This window comes from Neomonachus schauinslandi, chromosome 15 (assembly GCF_002201575.2).
Source record: "Neomonachus schauinslandi chromosome 15, ASM220157v2, whole genome shotgun sequence".
In the NCBI taxonomy this organism is placed as follows: domain Eukaryota; kingdom Metazoa; phylum Chordata; class Mammalia; order Carnivora; family Phocidae; genus Neomonachus; species Neomonachus schauinslandi.
In genome coordinates, this window is record NC_058417.1 from 41,926,433 (window position 1) to 41,941,185 (window position 14,753).

At 44.0% G+C, this 14,753-nt stretch overlaps 1 non-coding gene across 1 annotated transcript; it reads left to right on the forward strand.

Annotated features, from left to right (window-relative positions):
- Nucleotides 1-13,581: 13,581 nt before the first annotated feature.
- LOC123326825 lies at nt 13,582-13,698 on the forward strand. The gene has a single exon (XR_006541356.1). It is a non-coding gene; the product is annotated as a U5 spliceosomal RNA (small nuclear RNA).
- Nucleotides 13,699-14,753: the final 1,055 nt, after the last annotated feature.

Below are 14,753 nucleotides of genomic sequence, written 5' to 3' on the forward strand. Positions count from 1 at the left end.
TGTGCTCTTTCTCTCTCTCTGGCAAATAAATAAATACAATATTTTTTTTAAAAAGATGTTTAGAAGGAACTGGCTGCCTCCAGGTTCGAGTGGATCTGGGTTAGACTAAACCAATGGCACCTATGGGGAGGGTAAGGTTGGGACAGGTACCTGCCCATGGAGATCCAAGGCCCATCCAGAATTTGCCAGGCCTGCTATGAGCCTTTAACGTCCACACTGCACACCCTGAAACACCACCACCCGAGTGACCTTTTCCACTAATTCGGGTAACAGCGTATATTTCCCAACAACCCTGAGACCCACCCACAGAAAACAAGGTATGCATTGAGTCTCATTTAGGACTCATTACGTCCTCACTCTTTTTGTCTGCTGCTTTTAACTCTCACTTTTAATTTACACTCTCTTACATCTTGCGTATCTTGTAAGCCTCTGTAAATCCACTGCACAACAAGGCAGGCTATAAATAACATTTTATTTTATTTTATTTATTTATTTTTAAAGATTTTATTTATTTTTTAGAGAGCGAGCAAGAGAGAAACAGCATGAGAGGGGAGAGGGTCAGAGAGAGAAGCAGGCTCCCCGCTGAGCCGGGAGCCCGATGCGGGACTCGATCCCAGGACCCTGGGATCATGACCTGAGCAGAAGGCAGACGCTTAACCATCTGAGCCACCCAGGCGCCCTATAAATAACATTTTAAAAATATAATTTGCAAAACACTCTCATGTACATTTTCTCTTTTGGTGCTCAGAACAGCCCATGTGGAAGATAAAGGTAAAGCTATTTCTATTTTGAGGCCACGCAGGGGAAGGAGAGGAATGGCTTTCCATGTCTCCTTCCAAGAACTCAAAGTGAACAAATGCTGCTCCTGACAGTCAGTCAGACACGTTAACTGTGGTACCGTCCCTCAGAAAAAGGGCAAACAGGGCACATTTCTCCCAAGCCTGAGGCACAGGTCCTGCTGTTCTCTGCAGGGCTGACGGCATCTCCTGACTTGCCTGGGCAGCTCTGTGTTAAGACCCCTCTCAGAGGAGCGTCTAACGGGATGGCTGCAGGGGTCGTGGCCAGGGGCCCCAAGTTCTTCCCCTTTCCCAAACTCAGAGCGGGAAAGAAACGGGCTGCCCAGCAAGGAGAGTCTCTCCACCAACAAACATTGATCAACTGTAGGTGACACAAAGATGGGTCACACGGTCTCTGCTTTCCAGTCTTCCGTCTGAGGTGCCACAGGAATGAGGATGCAAGGTAGAGCAGACATGAGTCATGAGAGAAGTTTACACCACGAAGCCTGACTGGGGAGCTAAGCGGGAAATCTGAACAGGAGTCTCTAGGGCCAATTACATTTAGGAAGGACCCAGAAGGATATGTAAAGTTTATCTTCAGGACGCCTGGGTGGCTCAGTCTGTTAAGCGTCTGCCTTCGGCTCAGGTCATGATCCCAGGGTCCTGGGATCGAGCCCCGCATCGGGCTCCCTGCCCAGTGGGGAGCCTGCTTCTCCCTCTGCCTGCCACACGCCCTGCTTGTGTGCTCTCTCTCTGATAAATAAATAAGTAAAATCTTAAAAAAAAATAAAATAAAGTTTATCTTCTATCTTCTTTATAAAAATGTATGACCCTTCCTTTTTAAACAAAGGGTGGGGTGGGAAGAGAGAGCGAGAGCGAGAGAGAGACAGACGCAGGCATCAGTGATGGAAGGGGAGCAAAGAGGAAGGTGTTCTAGGCACAGGAGACCCAGCAGGGGCATAAGGCACAGGGATGGAATGTGGGCACACTTGAAGCATTGAGTAATTCCATTTGATTGGAGCATGAGGTAGTGGAAAGAAGGACTGGAAAGGTAGACCAGAGCCATATCACCACGGGGGCCCCTAAACTCCAAGCTAAGGAATTTGCACTTCATTTAGTAGGCCACAGGGAACCGCCACAAGTGACTGGATTGCAAGTGTTGCTTTAGGAGGAGGAGGAAAGCTCCGGCTGCCATGAGTGGGATGAACTGGAGGTAGAGGTCCCATTAGTTAAGCGACTAGAGAATGATGCGGGCCTCCATACGGATGCCGTTCTTGGAAACTGGAAGGCAGGAAGATATTCATTCAAAGCTCCCACGTCTTGATCCCATCTTTATTCTGAGGACAGATACAGAGATGAACAAAGACGTCAGCTCTAGCTGATTCCTACGTAGCCTGGTGGAGAAGGCAAGTAAAGGAGCAGTTACCCTGCTATAGGGTCAAGTGCGCAATGGGGTCAAGTGCTCTGGGACTGCCAAAAAAGGGGGACTTGAGGGCGCCTGGGTGGCTCAGTTGGTTAAGTGACTGCCTTCGGCTCAGGTCATGATCCTGGAATCCCGGGATTGAGACCCGCATCGGGCTCCCTGCTCAGCGGGGGGTCTGCTTCTCCCTCTGACCCTCTTCCCTCTCGTGCTCTGTCTCTCATTCTCTCTCTCAAATAAATAAAATCTTTAAAAAAAAAAGGGGGGGGGGGACTTGGGAAACGCTCCAGAGGTTTCCCATGTAGAAAAGCACATTGATCCTTACATCTTTTCTTCCCCGCTTTAATCTAAATAGTGCTGCTCATAGTTACATTTGCGTTTAGTTGGCATCGAATCTGAGGCAGTTTCGACCAGGCAGTCATGGAGCAAACGCCACCACTGAACACGGACAAGTGTCCAGGTACCTGCTCTCTGTTCACCTTCCTGACCCCTAGAGGGGGAGGGATGGGAAAACCGAAGCAGTGACTGACCTACTGGACGGGATGGCTTGAGAAGCCCGAGGACCCAGTGCTAATTCTGACCTTAAGACACATGTCCCCACCTCTCAGCTTTGCTTAATTGGGTTACAGGAATTAGTCTTGAGAACAGAGAAAAGGCAAGAAACCACATTCTCCTCACTCTTAAGCCTCTAAAGAAGAGGTCAAGTGAGGTCGCCCCTGCTTGACTTGGTGAGGATTGCCAAGCAAGGAAAATGGCTTCTTGGGAGACCTCATAAGGCAGGCCAGCACGGAGCAGGCGGGAAAAGACAGTGGAAGTCCGACGAGGGACAGTTGGGGCAGGATGCCCCAAGGTGGTGCCTGGCACTCAGGGGGCACCTGCTAATTACTTACAGGTTGCATGAATGAATCTCAGAGGTCAGAGGGCCCTCCTTTTAGGAGAAACGTAATTAAAACTGCAGTGAGAAACCATCTTTCACGGATGGGATAGGCAAAGATCAAAAGTCTTGGTAAGATTCTGTATCAGTGAGGGTGTAGGAAACATACCCTCCGATGCCCTGCTGATGTAGCCATAAAAGGGTAGCTCCTGTGCAAGGCGATTTAGCAGCATCGATCAACATTACGAACGTGTGTAATTTGCAGGCAAGCAGTCTCACTGCTGGGAATTTATCCTGCAGATATTCGCATGTGCAGGGTGACCTAGGTACAATGTATTTATTTGCAGCTTTGCTTGTAATGGTACGAGATAGAAAATAATGGTAGGCTGGTAAAATTGATTATGGCTTATCCATTCAATTAAATACAGGTATTATGGGGGGCGCCCGGGGGGCTCAGTCGTTAAGCGTCTGCCTTTGGCTCAGGTCATGATCCCAGGGTCCTGGGATCGAGCCCCGCATCGGGCTCTCTGCTCCGCCGGGAGCCTGCTTCTCCCTCTCCCACTCCCCCTGCTTGTGTTCCCTCTCTCACTGTCTCTCTCTCTCTCTCTGTCAAATAAATAAAATAAAATCTTAGTAAATAAATAAATAAATACAGGTATTATGAATTACCATGTGGACTGATCTGTAAAATCAATTATAGGAAGAAGAGTGTGTATAGGATGTGTATAGGATCAATAAAAAACAACATGTACATGTTTGTGTGCTGTCGTGAGTGTGGGAAGAAAAATACATATTGGCTTATATAAGCATAGACTATCTCTAGAAAGAAACACTAGGACACTTCTTGCTGTTGCCCCCCAGGATGTTGAACTGGGTAACTGCGGGGCAGGTGCATTGTATACTCATTTGTATCTTTAAAATGTTATGCTATGTACAAGTAGTACTTACTAAAAACATTTTTTAGCAGAAACAAATTAAAAAGAAGAGAAGCGGCAGAGAGGCTTAGGGTTGTTTCCTCCAGCGGGGGCTCCCGGGGCAGACCGATCTCTGTGTGCTGGTCTCTAGCACCCCCTGCTGCTGCTTGTGAGCATGCGCGGCGCACTGTGGGTGTGGGCGTGACAGCGCAGGGGAATCCTTGAGGGCACGCTGCGGTCTCTTTAAAGAAAGAGAGGAAAGGATAGTGTACAGTATTGGAGCTGGAGGAGATTCAGAAAGGACAGGATGTGCCCTGTGGCATCAAAGGTGCAGCAGGAGGGGCGCTGGGAATGAGCGGTCCTGGGTTCGAGTCCTGCCCCCCGCCCTCACTGACTGTGTGCCCTTGGACACATGACCCTCTTAATAAGTCTCAGTTCTTACCCTGTAAATTGCTCTAATAATATCTACCTCTAGGGTTGTTTTGAAGATCCAAGAGGGTACGGAGTGTAAAAAGTGCTTTAGAATTGGAAAAGAGCTATAAAAATCTAGGGGATTATTTTTAACTAGCCCCTCTCATTTTATGAGGAAATCAGAGGTAGTATAGGGTAGTGGTTAAGATAAGGACTCTGCAGCCAGAACTGCCAGACTTGGAAGCCCAGTTTTAACCACCCACAGGCTGGAGTGATCTAGGGTCAATTAGTTAATTTGGAGACTTTCATTTTTCGTCTGTGAAATAGGGTTAATAATAACATTTCCATACGTTGTTGTGAGGATTAAGTGAATAAATACCTGTAAATAAAGCATTTGGTATAGTGTCTGGCACGCATTAAGTGCTGAGTAAGCATCTGCTATTATTGATTTCTTTTTTTTTTTTAAGATTTTATTTATTTGACACAGAGAGACACAGCGAGAGAGGAACACAAGCAGGGGGAGTGGGAAAGGGAGAAGCAGGCCTCCCACTGAGCAGGGAGCTCAATGCGGGGCTCGATCCCAGGACCCTGGGATCATGACCTGAGCTGAAGGCAGACGCTTAAGGACTGATCCACCCAGGGGCCCCTGATATTACTGATTTCTTATTATATATATATACAGTGCTTATGTACCTTATTTGGTCCTTGATAAATGTGAGCGAGTCTTACCATTTTATATGTGAAGAAATTGAAGCATGGATAAAATTAGCAAGTCAGGGAACGACAGATGTTGGCGAGGATGTGGAGAAAGGGGAACCCTCCTACACTGTTGGTGGGAATGCAAGCTGTAGAGCCACTCTGGAAAACAGTATGGACGTTCCTCAAAAAGTTGCAAATAGAGGGGTGCCTTTTTTTTTTTTTAAAGATTTTATTTATTTGAGAGAGAGGGAGAGAAAACGTGCATGCGTGTGCATGCACAAGCAGGGGGGAGGGGCAGAGAGAGAAGCAGACTCCCCACCCAGCAGGGAGCCCGACATGGGACTCGATCCCAGGACCCTGGGACCACGACCAAAGTGAAGGCAGACGCCCAACTGACTGAGCCACCCAGGCGCCCCGAAAGAGACTCTTAATCTTAGGAATCAAACTGAGGGTTGCTGGAGGGGAGGGGGGTGAGGGGAAGGGGGTAACTGGGTGATGGACATTGGGGAGGGTATGTGTTGTAATGAACACTGGATATTATGTAAGACTGATGAATCACAGACCTGTACCCCTGAAACAAATAATACATTATATGTTAATTAGTTGAATTTAAATTTTTAAAAAATGGTTAATAGAAAAAAAAAGAAGGAAACTGAAGCATGGAGAGGGGGTGTGACTTGCTCAGGCCACCCAGCGAATGAGGAGTAATAATTCTCCCTCCAAAGAACTTTAGGCATCTCCTGGACATAAGCACTCTAGTTCAGAGGGCATTCCCAAGTGGGGGTGCATTTCTTAATCCCTGCAACCTGAAGTAAAACTGGACTGGATGGGGGATGGAAGAAGGGGGGGTAGCCACGAGGAAGAGAAGCTGTCATGGGGGAAAGATATGGAGAACAGGGCTTGTGGGGAGACAAGAGGTGTGTGGTGTCAGGGTCTATGAGAATTTAGCAAATTCATCACCTATGATGATAATGGTGTAATAGGTTATAGCAAATTGGAACCATGATATCACGAAGCCATACAAGTGGGCAGCAAATATGCTGTCATTCAGTAAGCCCCTCCTTTTTTTTTAAACAGGTGAAGAAATCTACAAGGACCAAGTGTTTTGTCCAGTCACAAAGGTCACAAGAACTGCTAAAAGGCATTGCTGCATCATGAATCCATGCCTTCCACTTCCAAATGCAGGGCCTCTGTCCTCCGAGAACACAGATCCAGAACTCTCCCATCCCAGAGGTGGCTGTCCTTCTGCAGCTGTGAGGGGCAGGCTGGGCTGGGGTGCCCAACAGATTAGAATTTGCTGAAATATCCCAACCCTGCCATGCCATACTTAAAAGCCCATCTGGTCCTTTGTCCCATATATTTTCCGTCCTACTTTAAAAAGTGAGTCTCCTCTGCAGTAAAGCCAATCCATATGTTTCTGATTTCATTTACACTAAATTTCTCCAAAGTGCTCTCTGACATCCCCGAGCTTCACACATTTTCTAGAAGTAAAGAGGGAGATGTCACCTGTGGGAAGACTGGGACAAGATGGAACTTCCAGGCACCCACTGGGATTGTCCCCTTTAGGAAAATGATGTCTCCCATCCTTGTGGTGGGGGCTGCGCCTGGCTTCAACTCCACGTACCAGCTCCAGCTCTAGCCAAGGTGACAGTTATAACACCTGGGCTAGCCGGCACGGGACCCCATCCAGAACACAGAACATTATAAAGCAAGGGATGAACTTGATCCTTGACAGCTGGGCCAGGGCATGAAGTAAGGTTGTGAGAGATGCAATGATTCTTTGGTGCTTCGTGAGTATTTCATCTTACACTTCAGCAGGAGGACTTAGATATTCCCTCAGGGCAAATCTGACTATAACAATGAGAGTAAAAGCATGAACCGGGATAACGTGATGGGTAGCCCTTGTCGGACAGACGACATGGACAATGAAGCATGGTAGAGGGTGCTATTTAGAACCCAGCCTGGATTCAAAGCTTGGATCTGACATTAAGCCCAGAGACTTTAGGCAAACTACTTAACCTCAGTGAATATCATCAGAAAACCTCAACCCCAGAAGATTGTTGTAAGAATTTTCAATGAGGCAATGTGTATGACAGGACAATTAATAGGCACTTAATAAATGGCAGCGAGTAGTACATTACCTGAAAGTAAAACACTGTGTTGAATCCCCTCTTAATTCCCATTTAAATCACACTCCAGGCAGTCTCCTGACACCCCACTGAGTCCAATAGGGAAGTTTGATAACAATCAGTCAACAATAATTTAATGAGCCCGTGACTGTGTAAAGCTAGTGCCAGATGTTATGAGGGTGGGCTGGAGGGAAAAAAGTAGCAGGTTTACAAGGTTGTTGAGCAGACATAACACAAGTCGCAGATGCTTGAGAAAAATCACAAAGCAATTTAGCAGTAGATTAAAAGAATCCAAGTCTTGGGCTACTGGGGATGCAGAAGTAAGCATGGGGGATACAGAGGCATGCTGGGGAATGGTCTTAATCAGGAAAGGCTTCTCGAGAATACTGAACTTGGACTTGAATTTTAATCTTCCTTAATACATGGTAGATCTGAAGCCTGTGATTTTATAATAAAAGTACAATTTTTTTTGTGTTAAAAATTTGTGTGCAGGGGCACCTGGGTGGCTCAGCTGGTTAAGCGTCGATTCTTGATTTTCTGCTCAGGTCATGATCTCAGGGTGGTTGGACTGAGCCTGACATGGGGCTCTGCGCTCAGCTCCACCCTCTTTCTCTAAAATGAACAAATAAATCTTCAAAAAAATGTGTGTGTTGTGGGGGAATGGGAAAACTGCTTAGTGGATATGATGTTTCCTTTTCGGGTAATGAAAATGTTTTGGAACCAGATAGAAGTAATGGTTGTACAACAATGTGAATGTACTAAATGCCACTGAATTGTTCACTTTAAAATGGTTAACTTTAGGGCCACCTGGGTGGCTCAGTCAGTTAAGCGTCTGACTCTTGATTTTGGCTCAGATCATGATCTTAGGATCGTGACACTGAGCCCTGCGTTGGTCAGGTGCTCATTATGGAGTCTGCTTCAGATTCTCTCTCCTTTCTCCTCTGCCCCTCCTACTCAATCTCTCTCTTGCTCTCAAATAAATAAATTAATCTTTAAAAAAAAATTCGCTCTCTCCCTCTCCCTCTGTCCCTCCCTACTGCTCTCTCTCGCTCTCAAATAAATAAATCTTAAAAAAAAACTTGTGAAAATAAAAATATTTTTAAAGGAGTAATCCTACCAGATATTAGAAAATATCTTTAGGGCACCTGGGTGGCTCAGTTGGTTAAGCGACTGCCTTCGGCTCAGGTCATGATCCTGGAGTCCCGGGATCGAGTCCCGCATCGGGCTCCCTGCTCAGCGGGGAGTCTGCTTCTCCCTCTGACCCTCCCCGCTCTCGTGCTCTCTCTTCCATTCTCTCTCTCAAATAAATAAATAAAATCTTTTTTAAAAATATCTTTAAGCTACAGAAATTAAAACAATGTGTTATCGGCACGGGAATAGATGACAGGTCAAGGGAACACAATGGAATCCAAAAGTAGACTCAAGTGTATTTGGGAAATTAGTATACACTAAATTAGACGGTTAAAATCAGTGGGGGCAAGATGGATTGTTCAATAAAGGCTGTTAGAACAAGTGGCTAACTATTTGGGAAAAAAATAAAGTTAGACCCATACCTCACAGTTTATACCAAAATGAATTCCAGATGGATTAAAGAATTAAATGTAGAAGCATGGAAGCATGATAGTTCTAGAAAGAAAATATGGTAGTACTTTGTATAATCTTGGGGTAATGAGGAATTTTTATAGGCTTGATATGAAGCCCTGGAAACCAAAAGGAAAAGACTGATAAGTTTGACTACACACATGAAATACACAAACAGAAGCAACTTTTGTATATTCTGTATGGAAAAAGATTACTATAAACAAGGTTAAAAGACAAATACATTGGGAAAATACTGGCAACTCTTATGATAGATAACTGATTTCTCCAACATAGAAAGACAGTCAATTACTTCTATTGGAAAATGAGCATAAGAATGGATAGTTTATAAAAGAAAAGCTGAACGGTCAATAGACATATGAGAATATGTTTAACTTCTTTAGCAATTAAAGAAATATAAATAAAACCAACAAGGAGATTGTATTTATTGTTCATCAAATTGATGAAGAAAAAAATATATATACTGTCCAGGTAATAGGTCTTCTCAGCACTTTTGGTAAAGATATAAAATAGCATAACTGTCCTAGAGGGCATTTTGTCTCATGTATCAACATATTAAATGAACTTACTCTTCATAAGACAAATGAACAAAAATAATAGGTAAAAATTGGGGGAGGGACGCCTGGGTGGCTCAGCCGGTTAAGCGGCTGCCTTCGGCCCAGGTCATGATCCCAGGGTCCTGGGATCGAGTCCCGCATCGGGCTCCTTGCTCAGCAGGGAGCCTGCTTCTCCCTCTCTCTCCCTCTGCTTGTGCTCTCTCTGTCAAATAAATAAAATCTTTAAAAAAAAAATTGGGGGAAAAACGCTAAGTGTTAATAAAATATAGGTCTGGGGCACCTGGGTGGTTCAGTCAGTTGGGCATCTGCCTTCTGCTAGGGTTGTGGTCCCAGGGCCCTGGGATCGAGCCCCAGGTCAGGTTCCCTGCTCAGTGGGGAGCCTGCTTCTCCCTCTCCCTCTGCTCCTCTCTGCCCTGCTCATGCTCTCTCTCTCTCTCTCTCTCTCAAATAAATAAATATAATCTTAAAAAAAAAAGAAGAAGAAGATAGGTCCATACCACTGGAATACTATGCAGTCATTTAAAAAAATACATACTTTGGGTGCGCCTGGGTGGTGCAGTCAGTTAAGTGTCCTACTCTTGGTTTCAGCCCAGGTCATGAACTGAGGGTCGTGAGATGGAGCCCCACGTCCCGCTCCGTGCTGGGCATGGAGCCTGCTTAACATTCTCTCTCTGTCCCAATCCCCATTTCTAAAAAAAATACATACTTTGATAATGTATCATGGTATATTGTTGGTTGAAAAAAGTGTTGCAGAACCATATTATACTCATTTTTGTAAAAAAAAAATTAAAAACCATATTGCTGGGGCACTTGGGTGGCTCAGTTGGTTAAGCGTCTGCCTTCAGCTCAGATCGTGATCCCGGGGTCCCGGGATCAAGCCCCACAGCGGACTCCCTGCTCAGCAGGAAGTCTGTTTCTCCCTCTGCCCTTCACCCCACTCATGCTCTCTCTCTCTTAAATAAATAAATAAATCTAAAAAATAAAAATAAAATAAAAACCATATTGCTTACTTTTGTTTGTACCAAAAGGAAAAAAGTCTGGAAGGATACATACCAAATATTAATAGTAGATACTCTTAGAAGGGAGTGGAGAAAATAGGGGGAAGAAACTTACATTTTACTTCGTACATTTCTGCAGTGGTTTATTTTATTTTTTTATTTAAATTCAATTACCCAACATATAGTACATCATTAGTTTCAGATGTAGAGTTCAGTAATTCATCAGTTGCTCTGTAGTGGTTTAAAATGCTTTAAAGCAAGCATTGGGGCACCCGGGTGGCTCAGTCATTAAGCATCTGCCTTCGGCTCAGGTCATGATCCCAGGGTCCTGGGATCGGGCCCCACGTCGGGCACCCTGCTCCACAGGAAGCCTGCTTCTCCCTCTCCCACTCCCCCTGCTTGTATTCCCTCTCTCGCTGTGTCTCTCTCTGTCAAATAAATAAATAAAATCTTAAAAAGCAAGCATATATTACTTTTACAATCAAATACAAGTTGGAAGATTATAAATTATAGAACATTTGCATCAGAGAATATATAATATATATGTTATATCATATATATTATTATATAGTATATTATATATTATATATACATAATCTCCTTCTAAGTCTACAGATAGGTCTCCATAAAATGTTGCCTGTTGAAAATGGCAGGTACACATCACAATGTATCCCCCATCTCTTTTATAATATTTTCCTTTTTTTTTTTTTAAGATTTTATTTATTTATTTGAGAGAGAGAGAATGAGAGAGAGCACATGAGAGGGGGGAGGGTCAGAGGGAGAAGCAGACTCCCTGCCGAGCAGGGAGCCCGATGCGGGACTTGATCCAGGGACTCCAGGATCATGACCTGAGCCGAAGGCAGTCGCTTAACCAACTGAGCCACCCAGGCGCCCTATAATATTTTCCTTTTTAAAAAATTTTTAAAAAAGATTTTATTTATTTATTTGAGAGAGAGAGAGAGACAGTGAGAGAGGGAACACAAGCAGGGGGAGTGGGAGAGGGAGCAGCAGGCTTCCCACTAACCAGAGCGGGGAGCCCAATGCGAGGCTAGATCCCAGCACCCTAGGATCATGACCTCAGCCGAAGGCAGATGCTTAACAACTCCCACCCAAGCACCCCTTACAATATTTTCCAAAAAAACCCAATGTAATAATCAGAAGCCCCCAAAGGGGGGGAAATTTTTATAACCACCCTAAATGTAATAGAGACAGACACACAAAGATGTACATGAATATGAGAGTGCGTGAACTCATCTATATAACTATAATTTCACAACTGTCAGGACAGAAATTAAAACTAAAAATCTTTGAGCACCATTTAATATCTACCACTACCATGTTAAATTATGCCCCAATGTTTCTATTTGTGATGTGGGGAGGAAAATTAGTTATGGCATGTGCTTTCCATTATGCTCCTGCATGTGCATACACATATACATGGAAGAGAGACACTGAAGTCTTTGACAGCATGGTGGGATTTCTAGGGACTTTTTCTTTTTTCTTTAACCTATTCTATATTGTTTAACCTCTCCACAAGCAGTATGATCTTTGCAAACTGAAAAAAAATATTTAAGAAGTGAAAATTAACATAAAATATATATATTTTTTTAAGTTGGGTTTTTTTTAGTAACTGCTCCCAGCATGAAGAATTCCTGAAAATGTTTTCTGATAACGCACTGGTCAAAGAATATGTTAAAGTCATGACCCAAGCAACACCCCTTCCTTCAACGTTTGACATTTTCCTAAAACCAAAAAGAAAACTCAAACAACGAAAAATAAATAATCAAGATGGGGGGTTTATGAGCCTGGGAGTACTGGGTAAACAGAAACAGTCGAACTCTCCAGGCATGGTTTGATCTTAATATCCAGTGAGGTGACCTGCAAACCACATCACCACAATCCCTGTAACTCCTTTTGAAGATCATGTAGCATCTCTGACTAGTACAAAATACAGCTTCCCACCAGGGCTAATCAGATGGAATCCTCCTTCCTCTTCATTTAGAGAAGTACAAAAACCATTCATAGGACCAGACAAGACCAGACCACCCAAGTCCCCTCCAACTACTGTTTATTTGGGGATTTTATCTGTACAACACCAAAACAGCTCCGTAATTGGTAAAATTTAGTCAACTGACAAAAATAAAGTTAGTTAGTTATGTCAGTAAAACATCAACCCATTAAAAAGTGGAAAAGTTTCAGGGACAAAGAAGGAGAATAAAAACATGGAGAGAGGGGCACCTGGGTGGCTCAGTTGGTTAAGCGACTGCCTTCGGCTCAGGTCATGATCCCGGAGTCCTGGGATCGAGTCCCGCATCGGGCTCCCTGCTCAGCAGGGAGTCTGCTTCTCCCTCTGACCCTCTTCCCTCTCATGCTCGCTCTATCTCATTCTCTCTCTTAAATAAATAAATAAAATCTTAAAAAAAAATGAAAAAAAAAAAACATGGAGAGAAGAATGTTCTCCTTTAAAAAAAAAAGTGGAAAGTTTTTTTTTTTTTAAGATTTTATTTATTTATTTGACAGAGACAGAGACAGCAAGAGCAGGAACACAAGCAGGGGGAGTGGGAGAGGGAGAAGCAGGCTTCCCGCTGAGCCGGGAGCCCGATGTGGGACCCAATCCCAGGACCCTGGGATCATGACCTGAGCCGAAGGCAGTCGCTTAACCAACTGAGCCACCCAGGCACCCCAAAGTGGAAAGTTTTGATACCAGTGTCTTGGTCTATGCTACTATTATAATACCAAATCATTGACTTTGATTTTCAGTTCAAGAGATTCTTATTTTTCTTCTTCTACTAAATCAAACTAGGTTTCCTAAATCAAACAGTTGTTTTTTATGTTATATGCAGATACATTTAGTGGGGACAAAAAACCCAACAGTTTATAAGAAAGTATGTTTCAGAGTCATACTCATGGCTTAGTGCTCTCAAATGGCTCTTGTGAGCATTAATGTAAGGTTCTCACCATTGACTGGTACCGCATTAGAAAATATGATCTCGGGGCGCCTGGGTGGCTCAGTCGTTAAGCGTCTGCCTTCAGCTCGGGTCATGATCCCAGGGTCCTGGGATCGGGCCCCGCATCAGGCTCCCCGCTTGGCGGGAAGCCTGCTTCTCCCTCTCTCACTCCCCCTGTTTGTGTTCCCTCTCTCGCTGTGTCTCTCTCTGTCAAATAAATAAAATCTTAAAAAAAAAGAAAGAAAGTATGATCTCCATACTCTGGTTTCTCTTCAGATCGCATAAATATTTCACTTTTTACTAAAGATTTCCGTGGAGAGAAACAATTCTGAGTCCTTAACCAGTTTTTTGAGAACTTGCTTGGGGAAAAAATAAAATAAAAAGTATGATCTCCAGCAAATCTAAAAACAAAAACAAAAAACAGGTGGGAGACTCCACTCTTAACCATATTGTCCCCATATATGAAGACTTTAGGTCTATTCTTCATCCCTATTCCATCCAATTCTACTCAGCCTCAAAGCTATGCCACCTCCTCTCGGGAGTGAAGAGTTGCAGAGAGGGCTGCTTAAAAATTTATCCATGGGGCACCTGGATGGCCCAGTTGGTTGAGCGTCCAACTCTTGGCTCAGGTCATGATCTCAGGGTCAGGATATTAAACCCAGTGTCGGGCTCTGCGCTCAGCAAGGAGTCTGCTTAAGATTTTCACTACAGGGGCGCCTGGGTGGCTCAGTTGGTTAGGCGACTGCCTTCGGCTCAGGTCATGATCCTGGAGTCCCTGGATCGAGTCCCGCATCGGGCTCCCTGCTCGGCGGGGTATCTGCTTCTCCCTCTGACCCTCCCCCCTCTCATGCTCTCTCTCTCTCATTCTCTCTCTCAAATAAATAAATAAAATCTTTAAAAAAAAAAAAAGATTTTCACTACATCTCTGTCTTCCCCTCACCCCTACTCTCTCGCTCTTTCTCAAATAAATAAATATATCTTCAAAAAAAATTATCCACAACACAGTTATGAAATAGTTAGACTTCTGGTTATGTAGTTACCATGACTGCTGTGAGGAGAGAATAGCCCATGCTCTTAATTGAAAGGCTATAGGAAGTCAGGCTTCTCTGTGTTTAAGATGTAGAAGGTAGAAGAAATTCTTGTGATAGGCAGGAGGCTAAGTCTGGTCTTCTGTTTCTAGCCAGCAATCTTGCTGCATAATTCAAGTTGGAATCTATGCGATCAAAATCTTTATTGACTTTACTACCAGATGAACAAGTTCCTTCAGGATATTCCCTAGCTTCTTATACTTAGACCAGAAGAGGTAAGTTACATAACATTTTTTTTTTCAATATGAAGATAATATTTAGTGACAAATACACTTGTTTTCTAAAAGTATAGACGGGGTGCCTAGGTGGCTCAGTTGGTTAAGCGTCTGCCTTGGGCTCG